Below are 23634 nucleotides of genomic sequence, written 5' to 3' on the forward strand. Positions count from 1 at the left end.
CTTCATCTCTACCAATATGGATTGAGATCTGACCAAATATGTAAACACTCTAACCAGATTTGTTGATTCTGCACCTTGAATGCCCATAAAACCATCCAGAAATGGAAATGGAATCCTTACTGTAAAATCTAGGCTTCCCAAATACTTCCACAAATATTTGCCAGAAGATGGCATAAAATTCATACCAGCAAATGAAAATTTCTTGAATTTATGATGTACCAGTAATGTATTAGCAATTGGTTTCATCTGTAAACTTTGGAGTAAAAACTGAAGTCATCAACCCAAAGAATTATCCACAACAGAACATCTTAAAATGTGGAGGAGAAAAGCTTCTATCATCAGACATATTTGGGAACAACTTTTAAACAAAATAAAATAGAAATATTTACTGAGGGAATTTTCAGAGCCTTTAATAGACTAATGGCACGGTGTGTCTTTTGAGAGACTAGAACGGGGGGACCAAATACAAAGCTTCCACAATCCAGGCATGTTGGGCAGGTACTTAACTAGTGGAGAGCACATTCCCTGCCAAGAAATTATTTCTGTGTCAAAATATATTCACTGCTATATTCACTGCATTGTCATGTCTTCAATTTTTCAAGAGAACAGAAATCTGGATTTTCACAAAAACTTTCCTAACATTCTGAAATAAGATTAACTACAATGAGATTATTTTCATTAAACTCTGCAAGCAGTATTATTGCCAAAATTCCCTGACCATGGAGCTTTCTCTATGAGATTAATGTTTCCTGGAATACTCCTTTAAAAGTGTTATTCCTGAATGACAATCCAATGAGAAGAAAAAAGAATATTCTCTCTTCTCTGGCCTTATACATACAGACCCTTCTCATAATTCACAGTATATAGAGCTCACAGCTCTTGCTATTCTGTAACCAGAGCCTCTAAGTCAATGAGAGAAATAGTCTAGGAGGCTCTTAGTTCATTTCCCATTGTCCACTTAATGCAAGAGCCCCCATGGAAAGATCTGGAAGAGGAGAGAAGGAGAAAAAAGACCACATCAGAATCAGGCAACCATCCAATAAAACAAGGCAAATATTTGTACTTGTCGTCAAATTCAATTTGAATTTATCCAAGTCCCTTATACAAATGTGTAAACCATCAACTTGTGTTTAAATTTAACTTGCACCAGTTTGGGGAATTCAGTAGCTACCATCTGCCTATTGAATGTGAACATTATGGTGTAAAAACTTATACCACGTTTTTCTGGTAATAAAGAGCTCAGTGTGGTATGACTAATATTGATTTTGAGCTTGTGCATCAAGTACGATGAAAAATGTTATAACATAATTGGAGAAAATGCAGAGGGTTTCATCCAAGACCCTTCTCTTGGTAAAAAGGAAAATATGGCTTCCTTCATAAAATGCAGATTTTCACATAATATAAAAAAAGCTTATAAGTTGACTTTTTTGGTGTAATTAGATTTATCTATTAATGGACTTGGCAAGCACATTAGGAAGTTTTACTACTGGGCTTTTTCCTGTTACAGAATGATGAAGAATGTTTTCACCAATACACAATTCAACACCTTTTTCTGATAAAATCCAGTGTAACTTTCACAAAGCAATATAGTGAGTTTATAGTGCCATATATTATGGCACCTCGCCATTGTCAGGAATAGAGTAAGTTACAGAGGGTGTAAAGAATGTTTATATGAGGAGATCTACACATTACTCACCTGGCTAGGATATGCACCCCTTCCTGGAAGGTTAAATATCCTGTCATCATACAAGTTGCTCTTTTAATTAACCTTGACAGTCCTCTATTTCAAAATCTTTTGGGGTTTGCTTGACAAAGAGTGACATGTGTCTTCTCATGACTGGTCTACCTTCTATATAAAAGATTTAGTGTCTAGCAAATTCTAGGGCTCAGGCCACCTCCGTCTAGTTTATAAATATAAGAAAACTAGGTAAAAGGCATAGTAAGGAATGTGAGGACTCAGGACCAGTGGCAGCAGAGATAGAATATGATTTCCTAGTGAATATGGGCGTAATGTAAAATGATAAAATAGTTTCATATTCACACTTAAAAGTAAATTAAGGAAGAAGCCATTAATTCAACACACACACACACACACACACACACACAGTCACCTGCTATTAAATATTTTTAAAATTTTAGGTTGAATATGCTAGGGGATTTTTTTCCTCATAAAAGATCTTGAAGGCATATAGATGAATGTTGTGGCAAGTTCACATCATTGGTCCATTTTGTTCTTATTTATTATTTTATTTATTTAGGTCATTTGTTTCATTTTCAAAAAATGTTAAGACTTCATTTATTTATTTATTTGGGTGCCTAGTTACAGTATTTAAAAAATAATAATAATCAGCAAACATGAAGGCCAGGATCCCAACCATAACTGACTGTACTTATCGATCAGGAAACATTTAGCCCGCCTCTATTCCTACTGATTATGGGAGGCTGTGAGCCAAGAGAAGTCCCACATGCACTCCATGCAGGAAACCTGAGGCCAGACTCCCCTTAAGATAGGGGTTCTCAAGCCTTAGGCCATGGCACATGAATATGTGGTCATACACCATGAAATGGGTTGGAAGGGGCTTCTTGCTGTTAATAAAATCTGTAAATACACTTTTAAAGGAATTATAATTGGTACAGGCATGGTTCTCCAACAGAACCTAGAAGGCATATACACCTACAGATGCTAGCCAGGTAACGGCAGTTAGTTCACCCAGGTCACTTGTTAGTGTCCAGCACACCGTGATGAGTGTGGAGACCTGGCCCGTAGCAGGGTTCCAGCAGCCAACATTCGGTCTCAGCCTCTTGTTGCCATGAAGAGTGAGGGAACTAGGATAGCCCAATTCTTCTTCTTTTTTTAAATCCAGAAACTCAGATGTTTATGTGAACCATCTAAATATTACATATTTAGAACCCATTGAATTTGTTAAAAGATATGGCTAAAGACTCTATTCTGCCTACAGATACCAGTCTGGTCTAAAATTATATATTTCATAGAATGCATTCTCATGTGCTTCATCTAATGGGGGAAAACGTGATGGAGACAGAGCTACGTTACAGTCCACCGCACACAGCCTGCAGCCTTTCTTCCTTCTGCCACTGAGAATACTACAGGTATGGCAATAGACTTCAGTTATCCTGGCCTGGGGGCCTGCCAAGGTCACACAAAGGGGTCGATCGTGGCCCTAGAGTAGACTAAATGGACTGAACTTCAATAGATTCCAACTGTGGGGTCCAAGATAGTGTAGGAACAAAATGTAGTCCCTGGAAGGAAGCAGCATAAGGGCAGCAGATCCCACCAGCTGGTACTAAAAGACTTGAGAGGCTTGTGCATTTCATTAAAAGAAAATGGGCACTGGCTGCGAGATTACAGTGGCTTCCTCTCTCTGCCTCCATGCTCCACACACACCCTCCCACACGTGAGAATTTGTGATTTCTCTGAAACCTAATCTGGATCCTTCTCAAGATGGCCTGACTGAGAAGCTCTCAAGGTTTCGCCTCTCACCGCTGACAGTCACCTTGCCACTGGCACATTCCCTCTTCTCCCTTTTATATTTCAGGCTTTAGAAGCACTGTCTGTATTGAAAAGAACCCTAGAATTGTAAGCCAAAAGAACACCCCAAAGATTTAAGTCCTTGCCATCTACTTGCAACTTAGAAAAGCTTGCAACATCTTTATATGGATTTGTAGGTCTATATAATGGAGATTAAAGATTAAAGGTTATGTGAGGACTAGGGAAGTGGAGAAAATGGAAATGTTTTATAAATACAAAGCAGTAGGTAAGCTGTTGCTGGTATTGCTATTCTCAAATTACTCCTGCTGTGTGTCCCTCTAGAAGCTCCCTGTGTCACTCAAGGCCAACCAAAAAACAAACTTAGAAAAAACAGCCAAAATATTTTTTCACACTCTCTAGAAAGCTCCAAGATTAAGCACATCCTTGCTCAACTTTGTAGAATTCCCCATTTGGCATTATCCATACTACTCTCCTGAAGCCACTGGAAAATGCCAATATTACCCACACTTGAACAGTGCCATTGACACAAGCAAGTAATTGCATGTTGGAGAAAGCACTCCACTGGTGTCCGGAATGTTTATCCAGAACTTGCATTGTGAATGGCCTCAGCCATCTAGTATATAAGACAGTTCTTAGCAACTACACACAATGGTCTCACCAGGCTACTCATTCCCCACACCCAGCTCTCTGGTTGTTCAGGCTCACTGTCCAAGCAAATTCACATGCAACCCTTCTTACTGAAGAGCTATGAGCTTTCATGCCCATTCTTATACCCTCCTCGTGGGTAAAGACTGCTTTCATTCATTCACTCACTCATTCATTTAATAACCAAGTATCTGTTGAGTACTTACTATGTGTCAGGCACAGTACTAGATACTGGCAATGACTTCAGACTTTATATTATTCTAGGAGAAACAGACAAAAACAAGGTGAACATATAATCACAAATCATGGTAAAACAAATGCAAAAAGAGCCAAGAAATTAAGTAATGGAAAACGAACATGAACTTTAGGTAAGACAGGGAACATCTTTTGTAGGATGTGGCACTTAATGAAAACTAGGGGATAGCAGGAAAAAGCCATATATAGGGCACAGGGGGAGGGGGAGTAGGAAGTGCATGTTAAAGGTAACGGATCAGCAGAAGCCAAGTCCCCTGTCAAGAAAGACTTCAGTGTATTGCAAAACAGAGAGAAAGTCTCTTTCCTGTGCTGTCAAAGCAGAGCAATTAGAGCAAAGTGGCTTGAGATTCGGGAAATAACCTTGTATTTAGACATGGGGCCACATGGAGCATGATAAAGAATTAGGGTTTTATCTGAGTAGGAAACCCTGAAAAACATGTTTTTAAGCAAGGAGTGACTCCATCTAATTTATACGTGTAGCAGACACACTGTTGGTATACATCCGTACCATGTGCCTGGTCCCATGCAGAGGTAGGGCAGACCAGATGTAGCAGGGAATTAGGAGAGCAACTGTCAACCACTGGCAGATGGAACTTGATATATAGATTTCCCAGCTTCCTTGTTTCCAGGTGGGACAACACCCAGGAATGTTCTAGACCACGGCTGTCCAGTAGAATTTTCTGCAATGTGAAAATATTCTGTGTCTAAGCTGTCCAATATGGTAGCCACTAGCTACTTGTGGCTGTTGAGCACTTGAAATGTGCCTCCTGTGACATAGGAAGTGATTTTTTACTTTTATGTAATTGTATTAATTTGATAGAAAGCTGCCTGTGGGTAGTGGCTGCCTTATTGGAGAGCACAGTTCTATTTAGTCTTCAAGAGGTTCCAAGTGGGACTGAGCCCCAACTGCCCAAAGCCTTGCCCTGCTCACAAACACACATTTTATTGTCTTCCTTTCATTTCCTTTCTTACTTCCTCACTTCCTTACCAGTACTGCCTGGTTTCACCTTTCAAATAAACTACTTACATTCAAATCTCTGTCCCAGGACCTTCCTACAGAGAGTTCCACCTAAGGCAGTGTTTTAAGATGACCACCCTATTTCCAAAGTGGAGAAAGATGTAAAGGGCACACAAGTGGAACTGAGGGGTCCAGTAAGGGGCATTTTATAGTATTTAGAAACATTTGCAGAGCATTTAATTGGAAGAACCTGAGGGCAGAGAGGAATCATGCTTTTCCTTGAACTGAGGAGCTGATGGCTTAGGTTCAGGTCTCAGCTGCGTCAGTCCTTTGTCATTTTGTAGACGCAGTCCTGCAAAGCCATGTCAGTGAAGCAGGAGTAAGGCTCTGCTGCGTCTCCTGGAGGCGAGTCAAAGTGAGAAGGCTTCCCATGCAGCCTATTCCTGGAGACCTCGCCTCGTTGTCAGTGAAAAAAGCTCACTGGATTATTAATAAGAAAATGTCAACTTTGCCTCTAATCCTAGTATTTTCTTTTCCCAAATGGTCCAACAAACACGGCATCTGAGAGAATGCATCGAGTTAAAGGACGCTGCTCTCTAGTCTTAACCCGGGGAATCTCAAGTAGGCAACAGCAAATCCTCACGAGAGGGGCGAATGGTGAACTCAAGTACCAGTTTGGCATTTTTAAGGACAACAGGCAAGAGATTTAGCCAAAGCAAATAATCAGGACAGACTATATAAGGGAGTGTCAGAGACTTCCCAAAAATATGGTTAGAAAGCAAGTAGGACAAATGCACAACCTGCAGCAGGAGGATATTGGTGGTAGAGAATTCTGGTTTTTCTCAAGCAAGGGGGTATTGCTTCTGTTTCTTCTTTGCTGTATCAGTAAAAATTATCTCTGGCTAAAATGTCTGGAAGGAATGTTGTTAAGGGAGAAATAAATTCAAGATAGGGGTAGAGATTTGCAAGACAGCATCTACCTCTCCTCCATGTTCCCAGTAGTATGAGTGCAGTGATGAAAGGGTGGAAGCCCTCGTTTGTACCATTTAGTGATTTTTTGGTAATGATACTCCCACTATGGCCGATGTCAAGCTGCCTACATGAAATTGGGAAGAAATGAGCATGACTGGCTCTCACAAGCCAGTGAGGGCCAGCTTCAGCGTATCACTACCAGCATGAGAGAAATCACATTCCTAGTCCTGAAAAAATCCATAAAATAATTCTCACACTAGTGCCAGGGAATTCTGAGGTATCCGGGAGAGGCACCAGAAGTCAAGTATTAGTTAAGTGTCATTACATTTGTTCGAAAGAGAAAGTGGATTCTGAAAACTGTAGGCTAGTGACCCTTAGGTCAGCCTATGGCAAGATTCCAGAGTAGATCATTTAAAGAATTTTTGTGAAAAATTAGGGAAGCAGTAATCATCAGGAGCCAAGTTAGATTCACTGAGAAAAACATCACCCCTTTTTCACTGGCTTCTCTGTTTTCTTTAACTAGTCTGAAGAGTGTTTAAAACTGATGGACATAATATAATAGACTTCTGCAAGGTGTGAATCTAGTCCAAGGATTGGCAAACTATGGCCTTAACACACAATCTAGCCTGCTGCACATTTTGGTAAATAAAAGTTTCATTGAAACACAGCCACTTGCTTACATATTTGTTACCACTGCTTTTGTACTACGTCAGTTGAATAGCTGCAGCAGAGATCTTACAGTTCAGAAAGCCTAAAATATTTACAGTTTGGCCCTTTATAAAGTTTGCTGACCCCTGGTCTATTATGGAGAAGGCTGGGTGATAGTAAAAAAGTTGCATGGGCTCATAATCGTAACGAATAGCCATATTCAAATGTTTCTAATTCATGAAATAATTGGATACAGAGCAAGAGTTCTAGTACAGAATTCCGGATTCTGTCCTGGTGGCATCCTGTGCATATTTTATTATCAACAGTGTGAAAGAGGGTATTGACATGGTACACAGACCCATTTTGCACATGATCTAAAGTCGAAGGGGTCACTGACTACCTGGCATGGTTAACAAGCTGAGGAAAATAGTTATGATGGTTACAAACATTTGAGGGACATAATGTTTGGATTTATGGAAAAGAATAAGCAGATCAAGGATAAGATTGCAAATAAATTTGTGTAGGTCTGTCATTTAAAAGAAGAATTAGTTTCTAAACAGTGTGTTGAATTTATAACTAACATATTTCAGTTTAGTATAACAATTAACTAGTAGACTTTCCTTAGTAGTTAGTGAGTTTCCTGTTACGACTAGTGTTGAACCATAGACCAGAAGAATTCTTAGGAGTGATTTAGAAGGATTCATGCCTAAGCAATCTTGTACTTCTCAGAATTTGTGATTATCTGAGCCTCATTTCTTATCAGTATACTGAAAATAGAATTAGAGATACTATATAATGTCAGATTCTTAGGAGGCAAACAAATCTTAAAACTTACAATGAGTAAATTGATATTTAAGAAAAGTAAAATTTACCCAAATACTGTTGACACATTACATTTTAAAATAGATTAAATGTGTACATGTGTATATTTTAAAATACAGACTAAATAAGAGAAAAGGTGTGTATATAGAAAACCAAAAACACAACATCTGTAAATAAACCTGAAACAAGTAGGTTGATTGCTGACTCGGATCCACGACCCGTGTTCCTAGGATAATGTGGTTTTCCTAAAATGGCGACTAATTTCTTGGTAGAATTCAGAACAAAACAGGACATTCTTTCCCCCATTTACATGGTAATTTTAGTATATATCAAAATCATGCCAGCCCAAGTATCCATCAACTGATGAATGGATGAAACAAAAATGTGACTTATCTGTACAATAGACTATTTATTATTCAACCATTAAAATTCATGAAGTACTGACACGTGCTACAACATGGATGAACTTTGAAAACATTATGCTATGTGAAAGAAACAAGACATAAAAGGTCACATATTGTATGATTCTGTTTACATGAAATGTCCACAATAAGGCAAATCTACAGAGACAGAGAGTAGGCAGTTCCCAGAAGCTAAAGAGGAGGCGTAGAGGACTGGCTACTGGTTGTTTGGCAGTGATGAAATGGTGTTGGAATTAGGCAGTGGGGAGGCTTGTACAACCATGTGAATATACTAAAAACCACTGACTTGTACACTGCTTTAAAAGGGTGAATTTTATGGAATGTTAATTATTCCTCCATTTTTTAAAAATATGCAAAAATGGATCTGAGTTCCATTCTGGCTCAGATCATTATAAACAGGTTCTTCATTTACATTAATGTTCAGTGTGACATCAGTAGTTCACTGGGATGATAATTCTCCCGTAAGCAGAAATATCTCATGCACGTCAGGCCATACAGCATTTCTCCCTGCCCAGCACATAGGAGCAGCAGCCCACAGCCCTGTAACAACCAAGAGATCACTGCACATTGTCCACATGGCCCTTGCGGATAAGGCATTGCTCTTGTTGAGAATTACAGTCATAACAGCATGCAGAAATAATTAAAAGTTATTTTTAAGCACTTTTTGCACTGCAACTTTCTGGATTACCAAACTGACCTTAGCCACCACGCAGAGACCACTTCAGGGACAGTTCAAGCTGTATCCGTTGATCCTTAACCTGCTGCTCACTCCCATCCCACCTGACTTTAAAGACCGTAGTGCAGAACGTACTCCTATCTAGTGAGCCATGAAATATTTGCAGGATTCTGATTGGGTTATTTATTTTCTAAATAAATACTGTTAGGATGCATGAAATTTCTCAGAATTTGCAGCATCTCTTAGGGTTCAATAATGATTTGTTTCTCAAGAAGTTTAACAACTTTATAGTTCAATAGTGTTTTGAAAGAAGGTGTAGGGGGAAAAAAAACAGCTTCCAAGCTATTTAAGATGTTTTTTTGTTTCTCAAAAAATTGTACTTATCTGTTTTTTCATTTAGAATAGCAGTTAAGAGGGCTGTGAGGCATGGGAAGGGCTTCAAATGTGAAACTGAGTAGCTAACTGCTTGCAGAGTTGAAGAAGCGCCATGGGCTGCTGGCATCATCAAAAAATCAGCAAAGAACCTGCTCAGTTTTTCTTGTCATGCATTGGCCCTTCCAAGTGCTGAAGGCTTAAAACAGGATCTAAGTCAGTGATTCCTAAACCAGTTTTTGGTACACATAAGGGTGTCTCTGAAGATTTCAAGGAGAGGGTAAAATCCTCAAAGTACTTCATTTTTGTCTGCAATCTTTTTCAAAATAAAATATGCCCAGAGTAACTTAAAAGAGGTGGGCAATGCAACCCCAGTCTTTCCCAAAAGTAATATGCCAACCTGCTGGTTACTGCCCAATATCATTGTGAGAATGCTTTGCATAGCCTCCTGTGAACCATTGCCACTTGGGGACGGGATTTTGATAAAACAGTTATTCAACTTAAACACTGAATACAGTCCCAAAGAAAGGAGAAAAGGAGTCATTTTATTCAAAATGCCATTCTCTTTCTAAGCATCAGAAGAATTTCTAATCCCATACTAGGCTTAGAGACATGTCTTATGTTTTTTGATGCTGATTCCATTTGGCCTCACAGCCTAAGCACTGCAAATTCTACGACCGGAAATAAATACTCTTTCTGTCAACTGCCTTAATCTGAACATACAATTAACTATCTCTTTGAATAAAGTGAAATATACCTTTCAAATTGACCACTCAGCATTTCACATTTGTTCAAGATTATATCCCCCAAAAATAGAAGACATGGGTCAGATAAAACATACTTAACTATTCAAGAAATTCAAAATAGACTAAAAGTCTATTGGGGAAAGTCTATTGCAAGAAAATGGTGATCATTCTATTGGTTTTCTGAGATACTTAACAGATTTCCATGGCATTTGAGATGTGTGTGTATGTGAAACACATGCATCTTAGCCAAGGTTTCGGAGTTGGCAACTCAAAATTGAATTTTAAGCATCTGATAGAAATGTGACCCTGTTAGGAGCTCCCCTACACCATCGGCCCTTAGAACCACCAACTCTAAGGCCAGAACCCAGAACCCCTGCAAGCAGACTCCTAGGTCCATGACTTATTGCATGCTGGAGCTCTTTTACTCTTTTAACTTTTCATTAGAGAAAATTTCATGTACAAACAAAAGTAGACTGAATAGTCTGAAGCCTTGTGTTAGTACACAATCTGTCTTATTACATCCACAGGCTCACTAGACTATTTTTAAAGAAATCATCACTTTAGCAGAGATATCAGGCTGTAAAAGACAAAGCATCTTTTAAAAATCATAATCACATGTGATTAGCAAAAATAATTAACAGTGAGTCCTTAATATCATCAAATATCATGTCAGTGATATTTGTGCTCTTCCGTCTTATAATTTTCAATAATTTGTTTGAGTTAAGATCCAAATAAATTCCACACATGACAATTGATTGATAAGTTTCCTAAGTCTCTTTTAATTGATAGTTTTACCTTCACAAAAAAAAATTTTGAGGAAGTGGATTGTCTCTGTCCTGTAGAATTTTCCCAGTGTTTTTGTTTTGGGATTATATCTCCATGGTTTTGTTTAAAATGCCCTTTGTCTCTTGAATTTCTGATAAATTAGTTAGATCAAGAGGTTAGATCAGATTCACACACTTTCTTGTGAAGTCATTGAATCATCAGTGATTCATTATCAGTAATTAATAATGATCATTCAGCTCCATTAATTTATTAGCAATTACAAATAGTGATATTTTTACCCTTATCATCCTTTATTTGTTTATCAACTGAGTACATCTCTAAAGAGGTACCTTCTCTAGAGACACCTCCTTGTTACCCAGAGGCACAGAGTTTACAAGAAGGCATGACAAACACTAGATTCTCTTGGTTTATCAGCTTTCAGGATTTTAAGGTGTTTCACCAGCATCCTTGAAACTGACTAGTGGTTTTTTAATATCCTTATGACTTAATGGAAGCGAACACATTTGAGGTGTTTTAGTGCTTTGCGTGTACTGTATTATCTTTATTGGAGTTCACCTTGACCCATCTTCAATCAACTGAAACTCCTCTTGCCAGGGACTTTTCCAGGTGCACAGAAAGGAATTTCACCAGCAGTGCCAAAGGCTTCCTTTCTGAGCAGCAGACCAAAAACTCTTTTCCTCTGTAGACTGTTTCATTTAGAGTGTTAGTACTCTCTCATCTCGCTGGACTCAACCACAGTCACAGTGAGGTTGGAGGGGAGCTCTCTGCCAGAACATGGCAGTGTCCCTGTGGAACAGTAGAAGACACACCCCAGATAAATGAAGCAACTCTGCCAGGGTCACAGGGCTTCTTGACGGTTGAGCTGTGATGAGGTATCAGGCCTTCTGATTTTCAGGGCTCTTATTATTGTGTCTTAATGAAGCTGTGCATATTATCCTTCTTATTATTCCCATCACAATCTTGAAAATAATCTCCTGCATCTTCTAGATACTTGAAAACACAAATGTGGGAGTGAATCAACACTGTGAGCCCTTCCCACGGAACATTCGCATGGTGTGCCCACATGGTAGATTAAAGCATGTTATGTTCTCTCTTGATTAGAATCACAGTCCATGAAGTTTATCAAAAAGGCCATTCTCCAAGAGGGAGGAAATCTGAGAGCTGGTGCACCATGAGCACTTTACAAAGAACAAATCTTATTTCAACAAATCCTTCCCGGTTGAGCAGAGGTAGGGTGAGGGTGGAGATAAAAGAAGAGACTTTAAAGAAAAAAAAAATTCAGATCAGACTAGCTTTTCCTGGGAGAGGGGTAAGCCCTGTGATAGGGGTAAGCCTGTCTTACCACAGTCAAGCATTTTGCCCTGACCCAGTAAACTGGATCTTTTTCCTGCTGACTGGAGACATAAAATAAGCATAATATGTTAAGCATATTTCAGGTAGATTGGCTGCAATCATAGTGTTGAAAATGGTTTCATGCTCTTCAATCATTAGCTGTTTGCCTCCTTCACCGTGCCTATTATACGGTATGATGCATGGGGTTGGGAGCAAGAAAGAATTTGCTGAAAAATCACACATGCATTGTCTAGCAAAGTTACATTTGCCTAATACGATGAATTAAAATGCTACTCTTAATGACTCTTTAAAGAAACAATTGGCTAAAAAAATGACTGACTCAAATTAATATGAAGGCAAGGGTGCTTCAGTAGAAGAAAAACAACAGATGCTAGTCACATCTCTCACATTTGTCCCCTATTACTGAAGCTGCTCTCTCCTAATTCATAGACAGGGACCTCTGGGTTGCTTAATGGGGTACGTGTAAGTAAGTGGATGCCACAGTATCAAACATCTAAATGAATAGCTAAAAATGAAATCAGCCAGAGTTTAATGGAGGTCTGAATATACAAGTTGCTTATATCAAATAGCTAGATCATGGGTTAGCAAACGTCTGTGTAAAAAAGGGCCAGAAAGTAATTACTTTAGACTTTGCAGGCAATTACTGAACTCTGTCATCATGGCATGAAAGAAGGTATAGACAATACAAAAACAGTTGGACAGAGCTGTATTCCAATATAATTTATTTACAAAATTATTTACAAAAACAAGCAACAGTCCAGATTTGGTGTGTGAGCCATAGTTCACAGGCCTTTGACATAAACAATACCAGAATATCTTGATTTCACACAAGAATTTGGCATTTAGTTGCAGGCAAGAGAAAAAAGGTACAAATTATAGAGTATTTTTCTTAAAAAGTGACTCAAGCAGGAGGCCACAGCTCAAATCTCTGCAAGGTGAAAACTTGAAGTTGCACGAGAGACATACGTGTGTGTGAAAATCTTGGAAGCAGTGAGAAAGTAGTTAGGCAGAAAGAACCTGCCCTCTCAATATAAAGAGACCTCATTATTCAGCTGTGACTGTCACCATTGGAGATGTCCAGCCTCTCCATCTCCTCTAATGCATCAGTGAAATCTCCCTATTTTTAAATGTTGGGAAATAATTGAAAAATTTGAGGACAATGCTTAGGCAAACCAAACCAAATCTCAGGGCATCCAGAAAAGCATCTAGTAGGTAACAGCAGATGCTCAATAAATATATGTCAGAAGAGAAGCAGAGAGGAAATGAAGGAAGGAGAGAGGGATGGAGGCAAAGAGACTGACAGGAAAAAAAAAAAGAGAGAGAGAGAGAGAGGAAAAGCCAGAAAAAAAATGAAAAAGAGACAGATAGCTAAAACCATTCCTAAACCACCAGTTTTCAAACTCTGGACAAGAGACTACATTCCAGTCACTCATATTTGGCACCAAAACTGGCCTGCTGATGTGGTGTATGTTAGGAAGAGAAGATGTTCTGTATGTATTTAACCAAAATAATATGTGCTATTTTCAACCAAATAGAAATGAAATAAAGTGAAGACCAAAACCCAAAGGAGAAATCTTGATTGTCGCTCATTCCAGGCTTTGTGGAATGCATGGCACTGTTCATTTTCAGCTTCTCTCCCTCCCTGTCCCTGAGATCATCCAGGAAAGGCCAATGTGTAGTCCCAGGGCCCAGAGATTTGGATTTCATAGATTCAGTGTGAGGCCCAGGCCTAGTATCATTTTTTTTAGTGCACTCTGTATTATTTTAAAGCACAGCCAGGGTAGAGAATCACTTATCTAAACATTAAGGGCATATATGGTATTAAGATGATAGTTAGATTTACAAAGAGTAGACAGTACAGAAATGCTTCAGTTTTCCCATCAGTGATGTCTCCAATAAGGTGTACATTGTTGAATTGAGTCATCTGGCAAGTTCAATGTTAACACAGTCACACTCCCTAACCCCTCCCAAAAGTACCACCTGCCCCATGTCTTAGATGGGGAGTTAGCAAACTACAGTCTACTGCCTGATTTTGTAGGGCTATGAGCTAAGCATGGTTTTTACTTGCTTAAATGACTGAAAAAAATTTTGAAGAATAATACTAGTGACATATCAAAATTAAAAGATATTCAGATTGCTGTGTCTATAAAAACAGTTTTATTGGAACCCACCCATGCTTGTGAATTTATGTATAGTCTGTTTGCTTTCACACTGCAGTGGCAGAGCTGAATAATTGCAGTGGGGACTGTGCAGCCTGCAAAGCCCAAAATATTCACAATCTGATGCTTTGCAAAAAACCTTTGCCGATCTATGGCTTGGAGGGTGTAGACCAGTTTATTTGCAAAGACCAAAAATTATAGCAAACAACTTTGAAGTCTCAGTGGCTAAACCCAACAAATGTTTATTTCCCCCTCATGTCACAGGCTTCCTGTATCCACATGGCACTGAGATTTTTAACCATTTCGTCCCTTAGACCCTCTGTGCCTTAGACAGTCTGGTGAAGTCTGTCAACCCTTTTTCAGCAGAATAGTTTCAAAATGTATAAAGTAAAATACCTAGGATTGAAAGAAAATTATATTAACATTCAGAAATCAAAATATTTTCAAATGTGATATAGTAATATATGTACCTCTTTGTTAAAGCATTCAACAACCCAATCTAGCAGCAGGTTTAATAACTGTCATAATTTTGAGGCAGCATTAAGTGCAAAGTTTTTGAAGTATCTGCAACAACTGTAATGCAGTTGTTGTGATTTGTGATTATCCTATGTTATAAAGCCATTGGTGGTTTTAGATTACTGTGGTTATTTGCCTACTTTCAAAGTAGAAGGAAATACTACATTTATGTTAGAGTTCCATGAACATAGAGATATTTTATAAACAGGCTCATGGACTCCTTGAATTTTATCCCTAAACCAGGGATCCATTGACTAGGGGCTAAAAATACCTGAGAGGTTCTGCCATTTCTGGGCTCATAGAAACTTCCATTTGAGCTGGTTCCCGCTAGCAGGTAGCGAAGAGAGAGCAGGCACAGAGGACCAGTTATGAGTGTTAAGGGACAGTTACTGAAATGATGTAAAATACAACAGTCCACATCTGTTAAGCAGAACTCTGGGTCATGGACCCACCCAACTGCAAGGGAGGCTGGGAAATGCACTCCAGCTGCGTGCCAGGAAGCTGTGTGCGGTGAGGGGAGTCCCCAGCTGGTCTCCTCCACAGCTTCCGGAGCACTACAGAATGACCTGGGAAGCTGTATCTGTCATCTGTGGCTGCCAGGACAAAACAACACAGACCAAGGGGCTCAAATAAAGTAAGCTTATTTTCTAACAGTCCAGGAGACTGGAAGTCCAAGATGAAGGTGCTGCTGATCTGACTGCTGGCGAGAGCCCGTCTCCTAGGTTATAGACAGCCACCTCCTCACTGTCTTCCCAGGGCGAAGAAAGTTCTCTGTTGTTGTAAGACGCTAATCCTACCAGGTCAGAGCCCCACTCTTATGACATCATATACACTTAATTAGTCCTATAGGCCCTGTCTCCAAGTGCAGTCACACTGAGAGTTAGTCCTTCAGCAAACGAATTTTGGGAGAACCCATTTCAGTCCCTGGCAGAAGCTGTGTCACGCTCTTCTCTAAGACTTAGAGGGAGGAGGATGTTCTGTTCAGTCGTCCCGGTTGCCTGATCCCAGTACAGTAAACAGCTCCACACTTTCCATTTGCATGCTTTATCCTAAAGCAACAGAGCATTCCATTAATTGACTTGTCTTATTAATTCAATAAGCGGCTTGCAGGATGAAGTGTTTAGCTATGCTTGCTTATTTTGGGTCCTCTTCGGTTGTTGGAAAGAAGCTTCAAGGCTCAAACCATTGTGTTGTTTTTCAGAGTCACTGAAAATTTTTAAGCACTGGTGAAGATTTGCCACATTTGGAATCGCAAAAAACTGCTGGCTTCTCATTATATTATAATTTAATTCACACTTTCTGGTATGATAAGAAAATATTGGGCGGGGTTCACATATTGTAGTAGGATGTTTCCTCTTAGGTAGTTAATACTATATTTCAGTGTTTATTTTAAATGGCATTCAGTTCAGTAAATTTAACGACTTCCATTAAAGCCAAAGGAAACTCATGTGACATCGGTGACTCTAGCCTATAAGAGTGAAATGTAGAATACAATCAAATACTTTTCTGAAAATAAAATAGTAAATCAATGGATTAGAAACTGAAAACTTTCTATAAACATGGGGGGAAGTTCTAGATACTTAATTATCAGATCGTTGCACTGGACACCAAATTTGCACAGTGTTATGTGTCAGTTATATCTCAATAAAGCTGCAGATGAGGGTGAGTGGACTCTTAATATTTAAGAGACTAAAATCTTGTGGGAATTAAAATAAATATTGATAGTGAGTTTTAAAGGTCTTCTCAGACTTACATTATTGGTTCTCTTTTTTCCAAAATCCTTTGGAAACAGTACCAGAACAGGACAGATGGGAGCCTAATGTATACGTTTAATGAGATTTATATTGATGATGATAAATACGTTATTTTGTGAAGCCACATGGGATAAGTACTAAAATGTTATAAGGGTATGTTGGAAGCAATTATTAGCAATTTAGGCACTAATCTCAAATTTACATTATTATTATAAAAATAGCATTTTAAAGCAAAAGTAAAGAAAATCTCATTTCTTTACAAGGACACAGATTGCATGTGTTTTCTTTTGCTTCTTTGCAAAGGGGCCATTGAACAATGAATTTTTGCAAAACTCTAAGAAGGTTTAAAATGCACATTCTACAAAGCGTTTAATATATTAAGCCTAGCAAAACAGCTTATACCTAGACAAGTGGGTTTAATATGAATAAATATTCATGGCCCACTGTCCCCGTAAGCCTGGAACAAAATGTGGATGTAACCAAATATTATTTTAAGCTCTTCTCTGATGTATTTTTACCAAAACCTGATGTAAATCAAAGAATAATGCATTAGGTAAAAGTACTTTTATTGCAACTAATTATCTTTTTAACAGGTTTTCCAGTACTAAGCTTATGAGAACTGATAATGATGAAAATATAACCGTAGTGGCTTAGATTGCAAGATATATATATTCCCTCTTAGGACATGCTGTCAGCCCTAGAGCTTCACAAACCACTCCTTGCTTCCACACAAAACAGCAAGCAGACTGGAAACTCACGGATTCATTTGTTCATTTGAACATTCAGTTCTCCACTCATTTAAAACTCATTTATTCAAATATTTCTTGAATACTTACTATGCACCAGGATTTTTTCCATTCATTTATTTAATGCACCATTTTTTTTCCTTTGCCATTCCATATTAGGAATATGTCCTTGGAAAAAATAATTCAGACAATGGAGAGCATATAAAGGAAAAAACTAGTCATGAGAGGGTATTGAGCAGAAGAATGACATGGTCTGATTTTCTTTTTACAAAATCACTCTGGTTGCTTTGTTGAAAACAGATGACAGAGGCAGTAGCACAAGAACAGCAGCAGTTAGACTGGTTAAGAGGTTATGATCACCTAGGTGAGATATGACAGTGCCCCAGAATAGGGAGTTAGGAGGGGACTGTGTTGTGGGGTGAATGTTATGCCCCCACCCCGCCACATTCATATGTTGACAGTCTTGACCCCCAGTGTGATGATATTTGGATGTAGAGTCTTTTGAAGGCCATTAGGGTTATATTGGGTCACGAGGGTGGGGCCTCATGATGGGAGTAATGTCCTCACAAAAAGAGGAAGAGATACAGCATCTGTCACTGCTTTCCACCATCTGAGGTACAATAAGACCCCCCTCTACAAACCAGGGACAGGCTCCCAAACTCCACACCTGCCCCCACCTTGATCTTGGTTTCCAACCTTCAGAAGTGTGAGAAACAAATATTTGCTATGTAAGCTACCCAACTAAACTGGCCAAGACAGTGTAGTAAGAAATGGTTGCTATGAAAAGCCAGAAGAAGGGAAAACCAGTTTTGAGAGTCCAGCACACAGGTCAGGAGGTGATTCTTTCTCATTCTAAAATGATGAAAGTGTGTTACAAGAATCTTCGAATCTCAGGGAAAGGCCAAGGTCAGCCTAGAAAATAAATCTTCGTGTCTGAGATCACATCTTATACGGGGGAAAACGCCCTTAAGGTAAGGGCTTATTCGTGATTTTAAGGTCAAGGCCATGTTTTATGAAGTGTCAGTTTAGAAGGTTAGTCAAAGGCCAATCACACTGAAAAGAAGGAAATGACGTACCTCCTTGCTAGTACTCCAGAGAGAATGCAATTAGTATGTGCAATGGTTTAAAACAGGAAGATTAAACAAGTCTGAGTGCAGGCCAAAGACCAAAGAAGTTCCCAGGAAGTAGGGCATTTTGGCAGCAGGCACGAGGTGGATGTGAGCAGGGCCTAAGGAGACGGCCAGCCGTGGTCATGACAGGCTGCTGGCCAGCTCCTGAGGGTCAGTTTCAGCAGGATTGGCCTGTTCTGCTGGTCACTCAGGAGTCTTGTCTTCTTCAGAGCTGACTCACTCAAGCTTTCAGAGGAGGCCAAACCCGAGCATCTCTCTGCTTCTCCAACCGAAGGGAGGTTGCCTTCCTCTTTTTCAGATTTCCCCACACATCCCAGAAAGTTGAGCTGAGTTCTGCTGAGCTGAAATACTTTCTCAGAGGGGTAGTCTCAGGAGCATGTTCTAAATCAAGTCTCAAGAACACAGGGGAGTCTGAAATCCAGAAGGTTCTGTGATTTCGTTAGGGCTTTACCGTTACCTTCAAAACAATATGATGCTTGGCTGCAGCTACTGGGCTCTGTGTATGCTAATGCACATGAGACCATTCTCCCTTGAGGGTGAGGCACAATGCAGATGTCAGGTATGGGGATAATTGTTCTGTGACTCCTGTTTCCAAGGAAAGGGAAAAGCCCAAGATATGTTTCAACCTTGGAGAGAAAAAGCTCATAATAATTTTAAATACAGTAACTTTACTAATACCATTGTGTTGATTAGATTCTTTTGCTTACAAATGGCAGAAAAATGACTCAAACTAACTCAAAAAGAGACATGGGCGTAGCAGATTTCAGGGGCTCAGATGATGTTCGCTTGCTTTTCTTTGTGCATCTCTAGTACTTCTTGTAATATTTGTTAGCCTCATTTTCATTCTCCTGTCATGTAATTGGGTAGATGACAGCCAGCAGTCCCATGTGTACACCAGTCACTCTTAAAATTCATCATCCAAACATAAATATATGTGTCCACTATAACCATAACAAATCTTAGATCACCTGTATCAAAATACCACATTTTAATGTCTCAAAACAATGCGGACATACATTTATGTGGAAATGCCACTTTTTCAAGCTAATATTTTTAACTTGTTATTATGTAATGTGTAGACATACGTAAAGAGAAGTTCTCATTTCTTAAATGTACAGTTAAACAAATTAAGTGGCAGTATTTCATTCCTTCTCATAAGGCTGAAAAGGGTTTCCTCTGTTTAAAAACAGCTCTACAGCTTAGCCTAAAGAAGACCATAGTTTGGTAGAAATGTGTTAAGGAAATATCCAAGAAGATAGGGTTGACAGGGGATGAGATGTCCATGAGAAGTGAGTGGGTGCAGCTCATGAGCTGTCGGCTCAGGCAAGCAGGCCCTGTAACTTGTTCAGCAGGGCTTTCCACCAGAGCTGCGTATGACTTTGGGTCTAGTTCATGCATAACAGTAAAAGCTTGGTCACCAAGGATTTATTAAGATAAACCATTGGCTTAATAAGAGAGTAACACCAGACTGCCACCTGCTTCTCTCCAAGTGAGGAGGGAGATGCAGTCGAGCTGTGTATCTGTCCTGGTGTGAGCTGCTTACATACCCGGGATGCACAGGTCATCATATGGTCCCACCCAGTCCTTCTACCACACTAGGGATTTGGGGGCCCTTTGTATTTCTAGACTAGAGTTAATTACCCAGCATAATGTGGTAGATGTCTCACTTTTGCCCTTCTGTATCTACTTTCCATCCTATCTCTGCCTCTAAGCTGACCTCTCTGTATGACATCAGCAACTTGCTATATTTCCTAGCTGTCATTTGGGTTCAGCCAACAGAGAGCATGAGCAGGAAACTGCAAAAGGGGAGAAAACTGAGGTCAGAGTATTAATCCCAAGGTCCTTCTCTGCAGGGTTGAAAGGGACATAATGGACCAAATGTCATGTATTTGCTAAGTGTGGACTAGATAAGCTAAAACTTCCTAGCTCTTCAAGTCCATAATTTCATATTTCTCCTTTTTTTTTTTCCTATTTCTCTTTTTTCAGCAGATCTTACCCATTTCAGTATTAGGAATGACAAGTACACTCCACTGTTTGAAGTCACTCTTCAATGTCTTTTGGCCTTAAGTTGCCAAGCTTAGAGTCCAGACTGTCCTTTGTTGTTTTAATTATCTGGTGCATTTGCTGTTTAAGAGCGTGTGAGTGAAGTGGGCAAGTTCTCCTTAGTACTCCCTAATAAAGGGCATCTCATACAATCCCTGCAGCCTGAGGTCCCCCATCCATCTCCTGTCTCACCCATTCCACATAAGGGAAGAGCCCAAATCACTATCATAGCATCTTCTGCCTCCAGAAAGCCAGAGACTATCCTGATGCACTTGTAGAAAGCAAGAGCTGATCATCTTTATTTCCTGTACCAAGACAAACAGTGGTTTCTGTTACCAGCAACACTTATGATAGGGTCATTTCTACCCAGTGAATTTAATTGGCTATATCTCTCAGATGCCAACATCAGCCGTGCTTCACTGGTTCATCAATGGCTAATATTCCATCTGCTGAGCACAGAGGAGGGCCTAAATCTACAGCCATAAAGATATTCAGTGGTTGAGTGGTCTCTGGCATATATGACCAAAAGATGGAAAGAGGAGCTCATAGAGAAGCAGTTATACTGGAAACCGGCCCTTGTATGGATCTCAAAATAATGGGATTAAATAAATAGAGGGAGGGTCCTTCATGGAGCCCCAGTTCAGTTTTTCAGGACCCAAGGCCTTCATCTAAAGATGGCTTCGTTTATGAGACTGAGCCACAGAGATAAAGGTGAAATATTACACAACAGGTAGAACAATAACCCTTCGACTTGACTCCCCAGTGCATCTTACAACAGCATAGTCCTGGGGCATTTACAATCAGGACTGAACTGGGGGGAAGGAGAGATCATCAAGATGATTGTATGGGGATCTTCTGAATGACCCTGAGTTTCAACCCACATGTAACTTAAATAAAAATCTCTGGATTGGACCAAGAAAACCCTGAAAAGGGCTAGGTTAATTTTTCTCTTTAGGGAATTCTTAAGGCATAAAATCAGAATGTTTAATAGAAATAAAGATAATTTTTACACACCTGAGGCTGTCACGTTAGGTTCACAACCCACCGACATTTGCTTTTCAGTAACTCATTCTCTCGGGCTGAGTATGGCAGATCTCACCGAATTAATCATACTTACGACAGCTACGTTTATTAGACGTCAGTTTGCATCTTATATTGGTATATTCCATTAGTAGTACCATGGATGCTGAGTTACTGAAAAGATTCGCTGGAGGGTTGTGTGATATAATGCATAGTCCCTGCTTGAGGAAATACGATGAGTTGAATCTGCTAAATTAATCACCATTTGTTCAGGTGCTAGTCCTCAGATTGAGGTCACTATGAAAGAACAAAAGAGGAGAGGGAAGAGTTAAGAATGACAACTGTCAATATGCTGCTGTCTTGGCACCAAAAAGACAACTTCAGAAAATTAAACCATTTACTGTGTAGCTCAAGGGTTGGAAACTTTTTTTCTGCAAAGGGTCGTGTCTTGGCTGGGCTTGCCATAGCAAAACACCACACACTGGGTGGCTTGTAAGCAATGGAAATTTAATTCTCACACTTCTGGAGGCAGGATGTCCAAGAGCAGGTTGCCGGCTTGGTCGGGAGAGGGCTCTCTGTGGGTAGCAGACGACTCCTTGAAGTCCTCAGCTGGCAGAAGGGGCTGGGGAGCGCTCTCAGAGGGGATTAGGATTTCAACATATGAACTGGGGGCACACAAACATTCAGACCTTGGCAGGCCAGATAATAAATATCTTGGGCTTTGTGAGCTATAAGATCTCTGCTGCCACTACCCAGCCCTGCTGCTACAGTATGAAAACAACTGAAACAATACCTAAAGTCAGGAGGATGACTGGGCTCCTATAAAACATTATTTATAAAAAGAACAGTGAGCAGCTGGACTTGGCCCCAGGCCTTAGTTTTCTGACCTCTAGTCTAGCTTATCTGCGCTAAAGAAAGTCAGTCTGGCCATTAGACATGACACCTAGGCCTAAAATATGGGCATGCAAATGTTCTCGCCTAGTGGATAAGCAGACATAGGCACCAGTGGTCATTCTTGGTTTTGTTTTCTGGGCTACTTAGATATCCTTTGGGAGCCCCCCTTCAGCCCACCGTCGGACCACCTGCTTTTGCTGTGGCTGGACTTGGCCCTGAAGGTAACGAATGTAATCCAAATGTACTCAGTGAGCACACCAGTCCTCCTGTGCCCAGGGACTGGGGCAGGGCTGGGGAGGGGCCCAACTTGTTCAGTTAGGATAAGGTTGGTGATGTGTTCCAGAAGGGATCCTCCAGAAGCAGATCCACAGCAGACTGGAGTGTAAATGGTGTATTTGAGAAGTGATCCTAGAAAATAGTGCTTAATGTTATCAAGTAGGTTATAACTGAGGGAAATTGGAGCTCCATCCTGCCTGGGCACTATGGGAAGAGTGCAGAGTGGAAACCTCAGTTTGCCCACCAGATGGTGCCCACCGCCCCCATCAGCCATCGGTAGACAACCACTGGTCCCTGCTTCTGGCCTGCCCTGAGTAGCAGCACAGTGGCACTTCAGCCACGGGGGGTTGCCCTCGGGCAGAGGTAGAGATGCCAGGATTTGGAAGTCAGGCCTGCTCCACTGAAATAAGACCCTCAGGGACTAGGGGTGGGGCACCTACAGCTTTTGCTACCGCAGAATTTGGTTAGTCTCCCTGCTGGGATTCTGAAGCAAGTAGGGGCTTTTTTGACTCAGTTGAGCTCTGAATCACACTGTGCCTGAAGTCATCCTATGGACATTTTAGTTATGGAAGCCAGTGAACTTCCTTTTGGCTTAAAGCAGTTTGAGTTACATTTCTTACCACATGAATCAACAAGGACTAAATAAAACACATGGGAAGTTGGAATTTATTTTCTACTGATACTGATTTATCACACAATCTGATAAATGTTTTGGGATATACAGAATTCCTAAGATTAAAGGATTTGGTATATAGGTATAGATGATGTATGCCATCTATATCAGATACAGATATATATATATATCATCTGTATCTATATATAGGGATGTGGTACTATATTCAGGAAAGAGGTACATAAATAGGTTGGTTTTTTATAGTCCACAAAGAGTTAAATAAGGACCTCAGAGAAAGGTCCCCACATCCCCACAAA

This window comes from Manis javanica, chromosome 3, assembly GCF_040802235.1.
Source record: "Manis javanica isolate MJ-LG chromosome 3, MJ_LKY, whole genome shotgun sequence".
Lineage (NCBI taxonomy): Eukaryota > Metazoa > Chordata > Mammalia > Pholidota > Manidae > Manis > Manis javanica.